The 15,271-nt window shown below is 44.1% G+C and overlaps 1 pseudogene; it reads left to right on the forward strand.

Moving 5' to 3' along the window:
* Positions 1-14,603, forward strand: part of LOC124505893 (uncharacterized) — a 30,615-nt pseudogene extending 16,012 nt beyond the window's left edge.
* Positions 14,604-15,271: the final 668 nt, after the last annotated feature.

Raw genomic sequence — 15,271 nt, forward strand, 5'->3', positions numbered from 1 at the left:
ATTCATCTTCATTTGTTTGCAAAAAATTATTTAGCATTGGAACTATCTGTTCTTTGAAGCTTAGTGAAACTCACCTATGAAACCATTGGGGCCTGGTACTTTCTTGAGTCTGGGAGTTTAGAATATGGATAACTTTCAGTGTTTATTTAATTACAATTAATCTGATTAAACTTCCTATCTCTACTGGGATCAATTTTTGGGACCTATAATTTCCTGGGAAATTATCCATTTCACTTTTTCTTTTGTAATGATGTACAAATAGTCAATTTTAATATTTCTTCCATTTAATTGATTATTTATCTCTAGTCACTTGTTTTTATATATGTGCTTCTACTCTTTCTCAATGGACAATGGTTTATTTGTTGATTTATTAATTATAACTGATTTTTTCTGTTTCTCTTTACATGATTAATTTCTGATTTTATGTTCAATAGCTCCTACCTTTTAACTTATGTAAGAATTACTTTTTTTGTTATTTTTCTAGATTTTTAATTAGAATATACATGTTCAGTCTTTTACTTAAAATGAATTTGAGAAGATTCAAGAATGTGGGAAGACAGCTGGGTTTGAAACAAACCCAAGTCTAGCATGAAATTCTTGGCAAAAAAATGACGACAGGACTGTTACGTACAAGAATGTATAATGCACAGCATAACTTATTAAGTAAGTAATTTAGTTAGTTTGTTTTTCGCTTTGGCTATGTTGTAACCCTCCTCTGAGACTCTCAAATCCTCGGTAAAATTCTCTGCACATAATTAGCTTGTGTATTCATAGTGTTTTGGAAAAAGCAAGTTAAATGCCACATTGAGGATATTAAATTCCATGTTCATTAAGTAAGAGGGCAGAGAGGAGCAAAGACATTAAAAATATAGATAAACTGTAGAGAAGAAGCATTCTGAGGGAAGAGGAAAGCAAAGGCGGAAGTAATGAATGTAACATAGTTCTTGGTAATTCACCAAGGTGTTGCCAGATAAGCATTGGATTTGCACAATAATTAATATAGAGGGTGGAGGGATTTATTGCTTGATTACTAAAAGTACTTACTGACCTCATGAAGACATCCAGGTTACTAGGTCCTGTCTGTACCCTTCGCTATTTCCATAATGAGAAGTAGTATTTATATTTCTACATTCACGGCATTGAGGTCAAGATTCCATAACAAATCTAATTCTGGCTATCTTGCCCCCACTTCCACATTGTCTAGGAGATGACTGAACTGTCTCCTGCCAACTTCATGAGCCTATGGGATATTGTAAAGTACTCGAGAAATTGTCCTTTATCAGTACTTCTGAGGAGATCCCATATAACCAGAAGTTTAACAGATGCTCTTTGATGATCACAAAGTAGAAAAGTACTGGTGTAATTTTTTTCTAATTACTCATATCTCAGTTCAGTTATTTTAAAAAAGCAAATTCTGCCTATCTGAGCCTCTACACTGGTTTTCTTGTTTATTTTTTAATATGAAATTGATTGTCAAGTTGGTTTCCATACAACACCCAGTGCTCATCCCAGCAGGTGCCCTCCTCAATACCCATCACCCACCCTCCCATCCCTCCTACCCCCCATCAACCCTCAGATTGTTCTCAGTTTTTAAGAGTCTCTTATGGTTTGCCTCCCTCACTCTCTAACTTTTTTTCTCTTCCTCCACCCCATGGTCTTCTGTTAAGTTTCTCAGGATCCACAGAAGAGTGAAAACATATGGAATCTGTCCTTCTCTGTATGACTTATTTCACTTAGCATAACACTCTCTAGTTCCATCCATGTTGCTACAGAAGGCCATATTTCATTCTTTCTCATTGCCATGTAGTCTTCCATTGTGTATATAAACCACAATTTCTTTATCCATTCATCAGTTGATGGACATTTAGGCTCTTTCCATAATTTGGCAATTGTTAAAAGTGCTCCTATAAACATTGGGGGTACAAGTGTTCCTATGCATCAGCACTCTTGTATCACTTGGGTAAATTCCTAGCAGTGCTATTGCTGGGTCATAGGGTAGATTGATTTTTAATGTTTTGAGGAAGCTCCACACTGTTTTCCAGAGAAGCTGCACCAGTTTGCATTCCCACCAACAGTGCAAGAGGGTTCCGGTCCTCCACATCATCTCCAGCATCTGTATTCTCCTGACTTGTTCATTTTAGCCACTATGATCGGCGTGAGGTGATATCTCAGTATGGTTTTGATTTTTACTTCCCAGATGAGGAGTGACGTTGAGCATCTTTTCATGTGTCTGTTGGCCATCTGGATGTCTTCTTTAGAGAAGCCATTTCTTCACTGGATTATTTATTTTTTGGGTATGGAGTTTGGTGAGTTCTTTATAGATTTTGGATACTAGCCCTTTGTTCGATATGTCATTTGCAAATATCTTTTCCCATTCCATTGGTTGCCTTTTAGTTTTGTTGATTGTTTCCTTTGCTGTGCAGAAGCTTTTTATTCATGAGGTCTCAATGGTTCATTTTTGCTTTTAATTCCCTTGACTTTGGAGATATGTCAAGTAAGAAATTGCTGTGGCTGAGGTCAAAGAGGTTGTTACATGCTTTCTCCTCTAGGGTTTTGATGGTTTCCTGTCTCACATTCAGGTCCTTCATCCATTTTGAGTTTATTTTTGTGAATGGTGTAAGAAAGTGGTCTAGTTTCATTCTTCTGCATGTTGCTGTCCAGTTTTCCCAGCACCATTTGTTAAAGAGACTGTCTTTTTCCATTGGATATTCTTTCCTGCTTTGTCAAAGATTAGTTGGCCATACTTTTGTGGGTCCAATTCTGGAGTCTCCATTCTATTCCATTGGTCTATGTGTCTGTTTTTGTGCCAATACCATGCTGTTTTGATGATCACAGCTTTGTAGTAGAGGCTAAAGTCTGGGATTATGATGCCTCCCGCTTTGGTCTTCTTCCATATTACTTTGGCTATTCGGGGTCTTTTGTGGTTCCATACAGATTTTAGGATTGCTTGTTTTAGCTTTGAGAAGAATGCTGGTGTAATTTTGATTGGGATTGCATTGAATGTGTAGATAGCTTTGGGTAGTATTGTCATTTTAACCATATTTATTCTTCCAATCCATGAGCACGGAATGTTTTTCCATTTCTTTGTATCTTCTTCAATTTCCTTCATAAGCTTTCTATAGTTTTCAGCATACAGATCTTTTACATCTTTGGTTAGGTTTATTCCTAGGTATTTTATGATTCTTGGTGTAGTTGTGAATAGGATCAATTCTTTATTTGTCTTTCTGTTGCTTCATTATTAGTGTATAAGAATGCAACTACTTCTGTACATTGATTTTGTATCCTGTGACTTTGCTGAATTCATGTATCAGTTCTAGTAGACTTTGGTGGAGTTTTTCGGGTTTTCCATGTAGAGTATCATGTCATCTGCAAAAAGTGAAAGCTTGACTTCATCTTTGCCAATTTTGATGCCTTTGATTTCCTTTTGTTGTCTGATTGCTGATACTAGGACTTCTAATACTATGTTAAACAACTGCACTGTGACATTGGGGAAGCGCCTTTCTGTGTGGCTCGATACGCGGTCTAGGCTGGCTTTGTCTCTGCCACCACACTTCAGGGAGGACAGCCTTTTCCTGCTGCCACTGGACCGCTGTCCTTACTGCTTTGCCTGGGTGTAGGGGACACAGGCAGGCTTTGTTCTATCATGGCAGCCCTCTGGGGAGGGTCCCAGTTTCTCCTACTGCAGACTGTGCCCCTGTTCTACCAATGAACCCGGAGCTGGCTCCGCTCCTCCACAAGTGCAGGAACAGAGAGTTGGCCCCAGTGTGAATAAAGCCCCACATTTAGAGATAGGATCCCTCTCAGTCCCAGTCCCAGTCCCAGTATTTTCTCTTGTCCAGATACATTCCTACACTTCCCCACTCTTTCTCTTCCCCTTGTCTCTCCAAAGAAAGGGATCCCTCCCCTCCATGCCTATGTGGCCCATTTTATCTCCCCCAGTTCACAATCACCCACCTATCATTTCTCAAGTTGTCCCATTTTTTTCCTGATAGATTCAGTCTCTTTTCCTCCCAGATTTTTGGGGTTCAAAGTCCTTTGGCTTCAGCACTTCATTGTTTGAGAGATGAAGGAAGTATGGATCCCCCTACTTTGCCATGTTGGCCCACCCTAACATGTTTTCAAATTGTCAGAGAAGGGACAGATCACCCCTGGACAACAGCGTCCCAGAGGCTGGCAGAAGGTGCACAAGCTGCAGGGAGAGCTCAAGGAGAAAACATCCACACCCATTTTCTTAGACCATAATTCTCCTAAACGCACTTTTATGCTTCTCCTACTCCTATTTTGCAACTAAAATATATCCAACCCACCCTTGGATATACTCTCAAGGTCATTTATTCCTTGTGTGTACGCACATGAAATTGTATTTATCTTGAATTCTAAGTTCCTACTGATGCATATCTATCTAGTGCCTAGGTAATTCAGTGGGTGAACACTTTTTCTTTGGCCAAAAATCCAGACTAATCTCAAACTTGTTCTTTCTTTTCACCTGGAAAGAATTTAATTCCAGTTTTTTAATGAAATCTGTTTGATAAGAATCCAGAGTCTTGAATTTAGTTCTAGCTCAGTTATTGGTGTGGAGTATGGTTTTGGCTGTCTTTGAAATGAACATTAAAATCATGCGTACCAAGTTCTGCTTCCACTGTGATATCTCCCCTCAGCAGGATATTCCATGAGATCCTCATTATAGGTGACATTGTTCTCCCAAGAACTTGTGCCTAGGACAATGTCAAGGGTGATAGAGACACTGGATAGGTGTGTTCTGGTCTTTCTTCACTGCATGAGATTTTCACACTAAACCAAAGAGTACCTCAGAGCAGATGAGCTATGACTGAGTCTACTCTGCCATGCTGCCAGCAAATGCTAGCAAAGGCTTACCCACTTCAACCCTGCACAGGAACAGTATAGAATTGTGGGTTGAGAGCTGGGGAAAGATATGGTTGAATACAATATTCTTATGGGATGAGCAGGTGGGTTCCTGTAGGACTATGCTGTGGTCCATTACTCATCACTCAGCATTTTCCTCTATTAGTAGAGAATCACAGTGACTTCTGGGCAAGATTATGTGAGGTTCTCCAGAGATTAAGATGCTGTAACCACAGCAATGGCTGGATTTTCAGTGATATTTCCCATGCTTCAAGACCGATCTAAGGAAACTGGTCATGACTCTCATTGATTACACCTTTCTTTGAATTCCTATATTGTTTTCTATAAACTATTGTTTTTATATAAATTATATCCTGTTTTGGATTATTTAGATGTTTGATGCATTAATCTAGTTTAATTCTCTAGACCACAAGCTCTTTGGGGAAGGTAGTTTATTTCTGTAGACCCCCACCTCTTTAAGGAAGGTAGCATTTAACAGTTCTTCCCCTTCCCACACATACACATCTTAGCAGAGTGATCATGTTTAGGCAGTATTTGGTGAGTGCATATTGAGTTATTCTAGGTTAAATAATTGTCCATTGGGACCACTGAGCAGAGTGGTGAGAGAGGGCAACATTCTCGGGAAAATCAGTCAACACACTGGACCACGTATTGGTGGAGGTACACTTGACATGTGAAAAAGAAAGCTCTGATCTTTCATGTCAAAGGTATCTGATCTTTAGCATGCTACACAGGCTTCAAAGTTTTCCCTGTCTGACTACTTGTTGAAAGGCCCCCTGCCTAACTATTGGGGGAAATATGAATAATCATACCTCTCTACATCCCCCACCTAGCCCCCAGGAGATGAATAACTTACTTTTGCAGATTTCAAGATCTATTATAAAGTAATTCTGGTGTATTAAATATATTATTGGTGTAAAGATAGACAATCTGACTAATAGAACAAAATAGTCAAAAATGACATGTGTGGCAACCTAATTTATGATAAAGGCGTCACTCAATATAGTGAGGAAAAGAACAGGCTTTTCAATACATGGTGCCAGGACAATTAGGTCCACAATAGAATATCAAAAAGTCCTGCTGTGTTGCCTGCAATGGTCTGGTGAGGTAATTTGCTTGACAGTGTGGAGGTATGTTTAGAATGCAGGAAAATTGAGTCTCCAAGGATAGTGAGGTGCAGCCAGGGCAAGCCCCTACTTGCAAGGTCAGGTGTCGCTGGAATCTTTAGAAAAAGATCTGACCTCTCCTCGCTTGGCTCTCTTCTTCAGTTTTTTAATTCTCAAGTCTGTCCTAGACAAGATGTTTCCTATCTTCCTATTCTTGTCGGGCTTTTTTTCTCCCCATCTCAACCATTATGGTAGTTCAGATGTTTCGTTTGTTTGTTTGTTTGTTTTCTGATTACTAATAAGTATGTTACTTTCTTATGTCTATCAGCAACTGAATATTCTCTTATGAAGAGTTTTTCATGATATTTGCCCATTTTTTAAGGGTCATCTGTATTTCCTCCAATTGATACTCTGGATATTAGCTCTTTTTCAGATATGTGTATTGCACATCTGTGTTATCTTTTCACACTCTTAATGGAATTTTTTTATAAACAAAAGTTATTAATTATCATATAATATAAATTAACATGTTTTGCTGGTTTTCCTTTTTAAAAATCTTATGTAATATTTTGGAATTTTCTCTATTTTAAGGTCATGAAGCTGTTCTCCAGTGTATGCTTCTAAGTGCTTTACTGGCTGATTTTCAGATTGAGTCTGCAATCCATCCAGAATGGCATTTTGTTGTTGTTATTGTTTATGATGAGAGGTATAGTAAGGATCTGTCTCTGATTTGCAGGCCCAAAGTCTCCACATATGTGGGGGAATAAGTTCAAGAATTCCCTGAGCTTGCACCAATGGGTTAACAAGGCTTAGAGCAGAAAGTGGTCACAGGGCAAAAAGCACCCGTACCATAGAACAAAGCATCCACAGGATGAAGGCGTCCAAAAATAGGCAAACAGGGCAAAACACCGCTGCAGCTGGGCAAACTTCCCAGAGCTAATTAGTAAAAAACAAAAACAAAAACAAACAACAACAACAAAAACCTTGTTAACTCTGAGTTAGCATGCTCTGTCTTATCCCCTAGAGAAGTTGAGATAAACAGACATGATGCCTGCTATAAACAACCATCTGCTGGGCGCTGGAGTTTTGTTTTGAATTTACCTAAACCCCTAATACCACTTACCTTTGAAACCCCCTTTTCTCTCACATGCATGAGTTAGTGATCATTGTCTTATTGTCTCTTTTTGAACGTCCATATTTGTAAGCCTTCTGATCCTAAGAAATGAGAAACAAGAACTCTTAATCAGGGCTCTTGTCTCCTCTCAGACATTAGCCTCTCCTGTATTCAATTCTGTGTCTGCTTTCTTGCTGAACAAGAGAGAACTCCAGAATCAAAGTCTGGGATGTCTGACTATCTCAGCAACATGTATTAAAAGAATATTATTTTCCCCAATGTACTGAGTGATGCTAATATCATAAGTCAGGTGGTCATATACTCACATATCTCATTCTTGATTCTATTTTGTTCCATTGGTCAGAATGTCTATCCTTATACTACCAAATTATTGCCTAAACAAGTATTGCTTTATAATAGACCTTGATATCTACAAGAGTTATTTGGTTTTGTTCTTCAAAATTACATTACCTTGATTATCCTTTGTCCTTTGTATTTCCATGTGATTTTTAGAAATAACTTGTCAGTTTTACAACCACACATTCACACAACTTCTGAGAGTTTGATTGGGATTGTTTTGAATCTGCAGATTAACATGGAATGATGGTCCTGTCTCATATAAACCTTTAGAAAAGCCAATTTAAAGCAGAGGCATTGTTATATTTGTTTATAAGCCCATTAATACACCAGGACTGTTACTTCATTAAGATAAACAGACATAAGGTCAACCAGCCTTTGGATCAGCTCATGCAGACTCTCACACGGCTACCCAAAACACTGCTGGCTTCTTACGCTTGTCCTTTTATTTCCTTCATTTGGCAAACCATTAGGGAGACTCAGAGATTGCATTATGTGAATGGGAACTCTGAATTTGACCACCTAAAACGCCCCCAAAGCGATTTCAGGACCCCCATTGGAAATATTGTTGCTTTCAATTTATTTAAAAATAGTTTACACTGAAAAAAAAAAATCTCAGCCCCAGGCATCAAGGGGCCAGACATATTATAATTTTCTATAAGAAGGGCAGCAGAAAGAAACATTGCAGTCTATACATACTCTTCCTTTTATAGGACTTTCTAAGCTATGCTCTCTGATTTGCCGTATTGTTAAGTTTCCCCATATCTCCCCTTCTTTTCATTCACTTGCTAGACTGGCAGATTGCCTGGTGGAAATGGATATGGAGGAGGACTAATTTGTCACTCATCTTTATCTCCAAGATCTTCCTCCTCAGAAGATAGACAGAAAAATGTTCCGGCTACTCAGATTGACCTTCCAATCTCACCTGCCTGCAGAACTTCCTCACAGTGAAAAATGATTTGCACAAGTAACCGCCACAGGGTACACAGTGGATGGGCCAGATCTATCCAAATCTAGGGCATAACTTCCCCTGCCCCCAACTTAAAGAAAATAAATTTCAAACATCAGAAGTTGAAATTATTGTATAGTGACCTATCACTTACTCAAACTCAGATTCTACCATTAACATTGTATTATTATATATGTTGCACCCCATATCTACCCTCCTATTTTCACATTTTATTCACCTACCAAATCTGACTGTTGCTTTTCAAAACTAATTGTAGACATTGAGGAATTTCACTTCTGGCAAAATGGAGTAAAAGGGATTGACTTTTCCTCTTGGGTAAAACAATGAAAAACTGGACAAACATGAAATAAGATTTTTAAGACACTATATACAAGACAGCATGGAATAATGATCTCTGAGATACATGAAACAAGGAGATGAGCTCTACAATGGACTCAGGTTACTGCCCCAAGGATGTTTCTAGGCTGCAATGCAAAAATGACAGAAACCAGGCAGAGCCTACGTGGGATTCTCTCTCTCCCTGTCTCTCTGCCCCTCCCCTGCTTGTGCACTTTAAATAAATAAACAAAAAAAAACCAAACAAATAAATAAAGTGCACATAGTGAAAGGGCGGGCCTACCCCAGCCGACTCCATCTTGTTCTGTGTCCTCCACCTTGAGTGACTATGTCCCCGACATGACCCCTTTTCCGGGAAAATCGCAGAAACCTCAGACCGTGCCTCCTCCCTTTGAGTAACCTCCTGCTCACCCATTCAAACTTCCTGATCAAAACACGCCCAGCGACCTGTGTAACAGGACTCCGACCCTTCCCCAGCCAATCGACTGAGGCCATGACCCTTCCCCAGCCAATCAGCTGAGGCCACAGCCATTACCTCACCAACTGCCCCTAGGCCCCAATAAAACCTTTGTGCTTCTGAAACTCGCTCTCTCTCCCTGGTATCTCACTGCTACGTTGGTGCAGGTAGGGGATTGAGCTCGAGCTAGCTCGAATGAAGGCTCTTTTGCTTTTGCATCAGACTTGCTCCCTGGCGGTCTTTGGGGATCACAAATTCTGGGCATAACATTTGGGGGCTCGGCCCGGGATCCCCAAAACCCCCGAGGGACCCCCGACCCGGAGAGCCTGACTGGCCATGGTTAGTGTCTGTCTGTTTGTTCTGTCTTTTCTGTGTGAGCTCATTTCTGGAATTCTGGTAGTGCCCGACACGGTCTAAGTGGACGCACTGGAGGACCACGGGCCGGGAGTTTTGGAAGACGTTCTGATCCTCCCTTCTGCAGGGACGTGGAATCCCCTCAAAGGTCTAAGCTAGCTTTCAGTTTTGCTTCCATGGAGTTGGAAGACTTTCTAGGGGCCCTCTGTTTGTCTGTTTTTGTGTTTCTCTGTTTTGTTCTGTGGACTTACTGGACGGACGTTATGGGACAGACTCAGACTACTCCTCTAAGTATTATGATTGGTCACTTTAAGGATGTGAGGGGAAGAGCTAACAACCTCAGTGTGGAAGTCTGAAAGGGTCGGTAGCAGTTTTTTTGTTCTAGTGAGTGGCCAACTTTCAATGTCGGATGGCCACCAGAGGGGACTTTCGACTTCCCTACCATCCACCAAATCAGGAGTATCATCTCTTGGCCTAAGACGGGCCATCTTGATCAGCTCCCTTACATTATCACTTGGCAGGACCTTGTAGAAGACCCACCCTCTTGGCTTAAGCCCTTCCTAGCCCCACTCCCTCCGGAGCCAAAACCCATTCTTGCTTTGCAGGGGGCAAAGAAGAAAAGTCTTTCCCAGCCTTCAGCACCCTTCTTCCCTGTCCTACAGGGGGGTACTGAAGAAGAATTAATTTTTCCTCCCCTGTATAACCCCTCTAGGATGCCAGAAGAACACCATCCTCCCCCTCCGGGGGAGGCAGACGCTGTTCCGAGAGCGGGAGGCAGAAACGCTCCAGTGGGTAGCCCGCCCTTTACCAGACAAAGGGCTCAGAGGGAGCAATCTGCCTCTGCCGCCGACTCCACTATTCTGCCCCTGCGAGCCACTGGACCCCCAGACTCGGAGGGGAATCAGCCCCATCACTATTGGCCTTTTGCCACTAGTGACCTCTACAATTGGAAAGCTCAGAATCCTAAGTTTTCCAAGAAACCGGCAGGGCTTATTGATTTATTAGACTCTGTTCTTTTTACTCATCAGCCCACGTGGGATGATTGCCAGCAGGTTTTGCAGGTCCCGTTCACGACTGAAGAAAGAGAAAGAATCCTCAATGAGGCCCGAAAACTAGTTCCGAGCACAGACGGGAATCCCAGCACCAACCAGGCTCAGATAGATGCCTCCTTCCCCTTAACTCAGCCCCAGTGGGATTTCAACACAGCAGAAGGTAAGGAGAGGCTCCGGGTCTACCACCAGACTCTAATGGGGGGGTCTTTGAATGGCTGCTAGAAAGCCAACCAATTTGGCCAAGGTAGGAAATGTACCACAGGGAAAAGATGAATCTCCGGCTGCCTTTTTAGAATGGATCACGGAGGTTTTCTGTACCTATACCCCCATGGATCCAGAGGCTCCAGAAAGCAAGGCAGCTGTTATCATGGCCTTTGTAAACCAATCGGCCATAGACATTAGGAGAAAATTACAGAAAATAGATAGACTAAGAGAAAAAAGTCTGCAGGACTTACTGGTGGTAGCTGAAAAGGTATATAATAACCAGGAGCCTCCTGAGGACAAGCAGGCTCGTGCCATGGCGGCTGCCAGCAGTAAGCAGACTCGAGACCTGGCCAGAATACTACTAGCTACCACTGCTGACTCCCCCAAGGAACAAGACCGCCATCTCTGGCAGCTGGCAGACGATGCAAGAAAAGGTAAAGGAACCACCCAGGGGGGGGTGGGAAGCAGAGGCTGCAGAAGGATCAGTGCGCATACTGCAAGGAGATAGGTCATTGGGCCCGAGATTGTCCTAAAAGGGCCGGCGGGAAGGGAAGCAAGACTGATCGAGTAAAAGTCCTAGAGCTAGATGAACTAAGTGATTAAGGGAGTCAGGGTTCGGACCCTCTCCCCGAACCCAGGGTAACTCTTAAAGTGGAGGGGACACCTATTGACTTCCTTGTCGACACCGGAGCACAACATTCGGTCCTCTGCACCCCACAAGGAAAACTAGCCAGCAAGAAGTCCTGGGTACAAGGGGCAACTGGTATGAGCCAGTATTCATGGACTACCTAAAGAACAGTAGATTTGGGAACCGGCCAGGTATCCCACTCCTTTATGGTAATACCAGAATGCCCCTACCCGCTGTTAGGATGGGACTTACTGACCAAGATTGGAGCTCAGATAACTTTCAGACAAGGTCTGAAACCAGGTCACCGATGGCAAGGGCCACCCCATCCAGGTCCTGACCATGAAACTGGAGGATGAATACCGCCTCCACCAGGAGGCGCTCCTTAGAGAGGATAATATAGACAAATGGCTACAAGAATTCCCCTCGGTTTGGGCAGAGATGGGGGGGATGGGACTAGCCACTCACAGGACCCCAGTCCTGGTACAGCTCAAGCCAGGAGAGAGTCTGGTAAGGATCAAACAATACCCCATGTCTCAGGAGGCCCGGAAGGGGATCCAGCCACACATCCAGAGACTACGAAGCCTAGGGGTACTAGTTCCTTGCCAGTCTGCCTGGAACACCCCCCCCCTACTGCTGGTCAAAAAAGCCTCACACAAATGACTACTGACCGGTACAAGACCTCCGGGAAGTAAATAAGAGGGTCGCGGACATACACCCAACTGTTCCCAACCCATATACTCTCTTGAGCTCCTTGGCACCCTCCAGGTCTGGTATACTGTACTAGATTTAAAGGACGCCTTCTTCAGTCTGCCGCTGGCACCCCAGAGCCAACCCTTGTTTGCCTTCGAGTGGCATGATCCGGAGGAGGGCTACAGTGGGCAACTCACCTGGACACGGCTACCTCAGGGATTCAAAAATTCACCCACCATCTTCAACGAGGCACTACACGAGGACCTGGGTGAGTACAGAAGGGAGCACCCTGGCCTCACCCTTCTACAGTACATAGATGACATCCTGATTGCTGCCAACATGGCCAAAGACTGTGAGCGAGAGATCCAGGACCTGCTGGCTACCCTGGGGGCCTTAGGCTACCGGGCATCCGTGAAGAAGGCTCAGATATGCAGGGAGAGGGTAAGTTACCTGGGATATATCCTGGAGGGCGGACAGCGGCGGTTATCAGATGCCAGAAAAGAAACTGTCCTAAAGATCCCTACTCCCATCTCCCGAAGAGAAGTGAGGGAATTCCTAGGATCAGCCGGCTACTGCTGCCTCTGGGTTCCAGGGTTTGCTGAGATCGCCAGGCCCCTATATGAATCTACCAAAGAGGGGAAAACATTTAAATAGGCTGAAAAAGAAGAAACTGCCTTTAATCAGTTAAAAAAGGCCCTCCTAAGTGCCCCAGCCCTGGGCCTACCAGACATTATGAAGCCCTTCCACCTCTTTGTAGACGAACATAAGGGAATAGCAAAAGGGGTTCTAACTCAAGCCTCAGGCCCCTGAAACTGCCCAGTGGCTTACCTGTCCAAGAACTAGACCCTCATGGAGGGTTGAGTAGGAGGCTCTGGTAATGAGTCACACGTGTGTTGCTCATTCATCTATCAGGAGGCTGTTTCAGGACCCCTTCAATGGTGTGTGCGGTTGTGATCCAGATCTCCTGTCCTAGGGTCAGTTTGTGTCCTTGACTACACAGACAGCCGTTATGCATTTGCCACAGCTCATATTCATGGGGCAATTTATCAGGAGAGGGGGTTACTGATGGCAGAAGGATGGACTATAAAAAATAAGCAGGAGATACTTAACCTGCTTACGGCCTTATGGCTTCCTGCCAAGCTAGCCATTATCCACTGCCAAGGGCACCAAAAAGCTGATAACCCAGTAGCTAGAGGTAATCAAAAGGCTGACCAGGCAGCCAAGGCAGTAGCCCTTACTTCAGTCCCCACTGTGACCATACAACTAAAACCCGGGAGACCCAGTTTTACCAGACCAGCCCAAATACTCCCTGGAGGAGTTACAGCAGATCAAGAAACTCCCCATGGCCCAGGAGATAAAGGGATGGTGGTATACACCTAACAAGGAGCTCGTGCTGCCAGACCGGCTCGGAGTCTCAATATTAGAGCACATGCATTGGTCTACTCACATGGGGGCCTGAAAATTAAAAGACTTAATCCGACATGCCGGAATCAAGATTCACCAACAGGACACCAAAATAGAGCAAGTTGTATCTGCCTGCAAGACCTGCCAACTCACCAATGTGAGAGCCACATCAAATAAAAAAGGAACCAGGCTCAGAGGCACCAGACCGGGAGCCCAATGGGAAGTCAACTTCACTGAAGTCAAACCAGGAAAGTATGGTTATAAATATCTTTTAGTATTTACAGACACCTTCTCTGGCTGTGTGGAGGCATACCCAACCAAGCATGAAACGGCTCAGATGGTGGCTAAGAAGCTACTAGAAGACATCTTACCCAGGTATGGTTTTCCTGCCATGGTAGGATCAGACAATGGACCAGGTTTTATCTCGCAGGTAACACAGGCAGTAGCCAAGGCAGTGGGGGCAAACTGGAAATTACATTGTGCTTACAGGCCCCAGAGCTCAGGACCCTAAAAGAGACCCTTACCAAATTAACCATGGAGACTGGGGACAGGGTGACTCTCTTACCGTATGCCCTTTACTGGGTTAGAAACACTCCTTACACTCTGGGTTTTACTCCCTATGAGATCATGTTTGGCAGGCCACCCCCTGTTATTCCCAGCCTTCGAGCTAAACTTATTGCTGAGTTTAAAGATCAAGAACTTTTTCTTTCCTTGAGAGGGCTCCAGAGGGCACACGAGGACATTTGGCTGTGCCTCCGTGCTGTCTACGAGGCTGGCCCGACCCCGACACCTCATCAGTACAGGCCGGGAGACTGGGTCTATGTCAAGAGGCACCACCGAGAGACCCTTGAGACTCGCTGGAAGGGACCCTACATCGTGGTGCTGACAACCCCCACCGCTCTCAAAGTAGACGGCATCGCGACCTGGGTCCATCACACCCACGTTTGGCCAGAGGACTCCTCCTCGATCCGGAAGGACTTCGTCACGCGATGGGCCATCAGGCGGGACCAACACAACCCGCTCAAGCTCAAGCTACAGTCCATTTGACCCACCTAATATTGGTAACTCTGTTAACTCTGCTTGTCATTGCTCATGCTGCCAGGAGTCCCCACGCCCCCACAAAACATCACCTGGCAGATCATAGACACCAGCTCGGAGACAATACTTAATCAGACCACCCAGAGCCACCCCAGGGACACTTGCTTCCCAGAACTTTGCGTAAACCTCCAAACTCTGTTCCCCTTGTCACCATAAATGCAGCTGGTCCCATGATTGGGTCCCTAAGCTATATGACAAGGGGGGAATGAAAGGGCAGGCCTACGCCAGCCGACTCCATCTTGTTCTGTGTCCTCCACCTTGAGTGACTATGTCCCCGACATGACCCCTTTTCCGGGAAAATCGCAGAAACCTCAGACCGTGCCTCCTCCCCTTGAGTAACCTCCCGCTCACCCATTCAAACTTCCTGATCAAAACATGCCCAGCGACCTGTGTAACAGGACTCCGACCCTTCCCCAGCCAATCGGCCGAGGCCATGACCCTTCCCCAGCCAATCGGCTGAGGCCACAGCCATTACCTCACCAACTGCCCCTAGGCCCCAATAAAACCTTTGTGCTTCTGAAACTCGCTCTCTCTCCCTGGTATCTCACCGCTACGTCAGTGCATGTACGGGATTGAGCTCGAGATAGCTCGAATGAAGGCTCTTTTGCTTTTGCATC

Source organism: Lynx rufus, unplaced genomic scaffold, assembly GCF_022079265.1.
Source record: "Lynx rufus isolate CCGP_SWC_20201006 ecotype Redwood Valley unplaced genomic scaffold, mLynRuf1.p SCAF_9, whole genome shotgun sequence".
Classification (NCBI taxonomy): domain Eukaryota; kingdom Metazoa; phylum Chordata; class Mammalia; order Carnivora; family Felidae; genus Lynx; species Lynx rufus.